This window comes from Engraulis encrasicolus, chromosome 14, assembly GCF_034702125.1.
Source record: "Engraulis encrasicolus isolate BLACKSEA-1 chromosome 14, IST_EnEncr_1.0, whole genome shotgun sequence".
NCBI classification, from domain to species: domain Eukaryota; kingdom Metazoa; phylum Chordata; class Actinopteri; order Clupeiformes; family Engraulidae; genus Engraulis; species Engraulis encrasicolus.
Window position 1 is genome coordinate 8,896,009 of NC_085870.1, and position 4,726 is coordinate 8,900,734.

At 43.4% G+C, this 4,726-nt stretch overlaps 1 protein-coding gene across 1 annotated transcript in view; it reads right to left on the minus strand.

Annotated features, from left to right (window-relative positions):
• soat2 (sterol O-acyltransferase 2) overlaps positions 1-3,902 on the minus strand; it is a 26,740-nt gene extending 22,838 nt beyond the window's left edge. Inside the window, exons 1-2 of the mRNA XM_063214880.1 lie at positions 3,833-3,902; positions 2,960-3,068 (exon numbers count right to left, since the gene is read on the minus strand). The gene's annotated coding sequence lies outside the window, so the exon portion shown is untranslated. The remainder of the gene's footprint in view (positions 1-2,959; positions 3,069-3,832) is intronic.
• Positions 3,903-4,726: the final 824 nt, after the last annotated feature.

Here is a 4,726-nt window from a genome sequence, read left to right on the forward strand (position 1 = left end):
TAGACTAGCGCGCGGGGAGATAACCGATACTGAGAAGAAGCTGCTGACTTGAACTTGACAACTTGGAGAGTTTGTCCTGAGTCTGACAAGCAGGAGGCTGGCTGTTATCGTGTGAGTTCTGCGAACGGCGGCTGCAAGGATTTGCTGACGTTTTATTTTACTGAGGCTAGCATTCAGTTCTAGTTGGTTATAAAGAGCAGAGGCGATTCTAGGGTCAGGTGGGGCCCAAGTGAAAACACAAAAAATGAGCATTTGAACCAAAATCGCCACTACTGTGGTAAAATGTGGGCTGTTAATCACTATCTAGGGGCTTGGGGCCCCAAGCAGCTGCCTGCCTTGCCTGGTGGCAAGATGCACCTCTGATAAAGAGGGGAAAAGGCAATCTAAATAGGATGTTCAGTTGAAGATTGTTTGTCCGATGATGTACGGACGATACATGTCATTTTGGACAGTATGTTAAGCATTTGGCTAATTACAATTGAAAGTTTTTTTTCATACGATCATTCATAACAGCAAATGACTCAATGACTCTTTGTCATCTCAATGACTTTTTATCAGCAAATAGAGTGAGTGGGTAGTGCTCTTAAATCTGTGTTACCTTGGAAAAAAAATAGTGTGCCAACTGCTCCTATTCTCCCAGATACTAGATTGTGACTAATAACTTTAGAGTAGCATTGTTGGTTTTGAAGCAACACTCTGAGTGATGTGAGTAAATTGTTGTGAACAAACATTGAGACAACCAAGTAACATCTGTAGAGTGTTTAAAGTGAAATATAAGCTCTCTGTTAGGGATATGAAATAAATATACAACATGTGTCGTAGGATATCACTTCATACTGTACTCATAAAAGAGTAATTAGAAAAACGACTACCTAATACTAGTACTGTGAGCTTTAATTCTTGGTTTGCTTTAATGTGAGGTTTGGGTTTTATATATCTGTTTGAACACACTGTAGGAGAATCAGATCACTTCCATCTCCTTTTGTCCTCGAGCATTCTCAGTCGGCTCTCTGTGAAGTCACAGGGAAGTGAGGATGCCCTGGGATGGCTGTTAAGATTACATGTAAATGCTGTGGCAGCAACAGTAGCTTCAGCAGTAGCGTCTTGGCCCTTATGTTAACAAAGGGGCAACTGATAATCAATAGACTCTTGGTCACTAAAGTTCAATTCGTGGACCTTCCCTGCCTTTCCCCTGGCTCGCCGTGACACAGAGTAACCCCACTAGGTTGCACTTGAAGACCCGTGATGATGAATCGTCTGCCAAGTCCTATATGTAGGCTACATTGATCAGTAGGTCCTATCTGCTGCCGTAAGACCCATTTGATATCTAACCCACGTTATCAGATAGAATTTGATAACATGATAAACGCAGAACATCATACACTGTTTTATCATTAGTCGCCTCTTGCCATTTTTGCTTTGTTTTTGAGTGTTCTTTTTATATTTTGGGGGCTTTTTATACCTTTTATTAATAAGACACGACTGGACAGTGAGAGAGACAGGAAACTAGTGGAGAGAGAGAGAGAGAGAGAGAGAGAGAGACAGAGACAGAGAGATCTGGAAGGATCAGGAAACAGCCTTGGGCTGCAATCGAACCCAGGTGCCTGGCGCAACGGTACAACACACTAGCTCATTAGCTAAGCGTGAGTTTGAATAAGTAGGCCTAGCCTGGATGCGGTCATTTGTCACCCGGCTCGCTTTAGAGCAGTGTTTCCCAACCAGGGGTACGTGTATCACTAGGGGTACGCGAGCACACTGCAGGGGGTACTTGGAAAATGTTTACTATTATAACAAATGTATTGAACAGTCACATCAGGACAGAGAAAGCGATATAGAACATGAATTAGGGGGTACTCATGGCACAACTAAGAGGCTTAGGGGGTACGCGAGACAGAAAAGGTTGGGAAACACTGCTTTAGGGGGATGTACGCATATTGGATTCTCACCCTATTATCATGCCCAGAGGGGACGAGGAGCAAGAGGGTATGAAACGGTAAAGTAAATCACGTCATGAATCACGTAAATGAAGACAGAAAATGGAGGTTTTCCTAGAGATCTATCTTGATCTTCCGCTCATCGCGTGCGGGATTAACTTTTGGACAATGGTCGTCTCCCGTTACTCAGCGGTGAAAGCATCAGCTATTGTCGATGACACTTGGCGAAGCAGATTGTCCAAGCACACCATAATACCAAGAGAGAGAGTGGAGAGAGGGATTACTAACCCAGATTACCATAGAACTCAGATTTGGGATTAAATGGGCTGTGCTGAACGGAGTAACTGCACAGTCACATAATAAATAAAGGATTAAAAAAAACAAAAAAAAAACACACAAAAGCATAAACAAAGTGCTCCCTCACTGAGATTGCCCACATCATGTGTCATGATAGTATTAAGCATTTCATGTAGTGCCAAATTAATATGAGCATCTTATTGTACCACAGCGTAGCCTAGAGAGAGTACGGAATTCCAACTGGATACCAAGACTGCTTGGCACAGTATTTTATTGCGACAGTAAATGTTCTGACACACACACACACACACAGAAGCACGCACGCACGCACGCACGCACGCACTCACGCACGCACGCACGCACGCACACACACGCACACACGCACGCACGCACACACACACACACACACACACACACCCTTACTTCCGCCCCCAAGTAAGGGCGGATTTGTTCGAAACAACTCTTGCTCAACATGAGGTCATACTAAAGGGATAAGAGCAGTGGTGTAGTCTACGTAGAACGCGGGTATACGGCGTATACCCACTTCAAAATTTAAGGAATTTCAGTGTACCCACTTAAAATTGATTGATCCATTATTTAGAATGTCACAAATATATACAGTATACCCACTTCAAAAAAATGCTCAAATATACAGTATACCCACCACAAAAAAGTAGACTACACCACTGGATAAGAGAGCAGCATACATGGAAGCTCAGCTATCTCACCTTTTGTTACTGAAATACGTTTGTTCTTCTTTCTCTCCCACTCCCACTCCTGTGTCTGCAGAGGGAGGATGCCTTGGTGAGCCTCTCCTACACTTGCTGCCCTGTGTGCCTTTCAAGGGAACAGAGGTGTATGTTGAATTGTGAATGAAAACTGCCTGAGGTCAAAGAAATTAAACATGGGAGACATGTCTTTGTGGTTGGCAGCACCTTGGAATTACTCAGATAAATTTTAGACAGTACAAAATATCAGGGTGCAGGAGTAGGGACACAGCATTTACAAAGAGTGGCTTAACACAGACATCTGAAGGAGTGTTGTCCTTATAGAGATGTGTGTCTTATGCCCCAATGACTAAATACTTAAGTACAATAATTTCCCCCTGGGATTAATACATTATACTCTTCTATACCCTAATAATGTTGGTATGACAAGACAGAGACATATCTAGACGGTAACACTTTATTTTAGAGATACATCTATTAGCACTAATACATACAATGTGCCTGTATAAGTAACTTGTAAGGCATATACAAAGCAAAATCAAACATTTGTTAGGCATGTATTCGCAAATGTCTTGTTCATGCACAATAAGGGATTTATTACCAATTTAACCTTAGTAAGGACCTAGTAGGCCTTAGCGTTTGCTTAGTAGGCCTACATGCCTTACAAGTTACTTATGCAGGCATTAACATTGTATGTATTAGTGCTAATAGATGTATCCCTAAAATAAAGTGTTACTATCTAGACATATAATTTTGTACTAGACATATCAGTTTGTGTGACACAATAATAAGTGTATCAATTGTGTTCATTACATCTCTACTGTGTCCCTGATATCCTCTGTGCACTGTACATGTCACAATAGGTCTACTCACGTCTCCAAGTTTCCTGACTCAAATGAAGTAATCCAGCTCCGCAGTGTCTCCACAGCTGTTGAGAAGTGTGTGCTGCTGGTGTGTGTATGAGAAGATGAGATGAGATGAGGTGTGTTGAAGTGAATTTATCCCGTTTGGGCTTCACCTGCCAAGTGTGGGTTGGTGAACTGTGTCCCCTCCTCACCCGTGTGTGTGTGTGTGTGTGTGTGTGTGTGTGTGTGTGTGTGTGTGTGTGTGTGTGTGTGTGTGTGTGTGTGTGTGTGTGTGTGTGTGTGTGTGTGTGTGTGTGTGTGTGTGTGTGTGTCTGATCTTTGCCCTGTTTGACTCCAGTCTGACGGATGGCGGGAGTCCAGCAATAAGGCAACTGTGAGGTCATGTTCCAGTTCCTTCCTTTCCACCGTCACAGAGCCTCACACAGGCACACACACACACACACACACTCTCTCTCTCTCTCTCTCGCTCACACACATTTATGTTCACACATAAACATGCACGCACGCATGCACTCGCACACACACACACACACACACACACTCTCTCTCAGTCTCTCTCTCTCTCTTGCTCACACACATTTATGTTCACACATAAGCATGCACGCACGCACGCGCGCGCACGCACGCACACACACACACACACACACACACACACACACACACACACACACACACACACACACACACACACACACACACACACACACACACACACACACACACACACACACACACACTTGATGTGACAAAACTGCTGTAACCCATTCTCACCCCTAACAGCTTCCTTCTCTTACCCGTGTTTTCCACTACAAAAGGCAAAAAGGAATTAATTGATTGATTAAATCACTTTGATGAATGCAAATACACGATTGCCATGCATTGACTGACGCATTGCAACTGA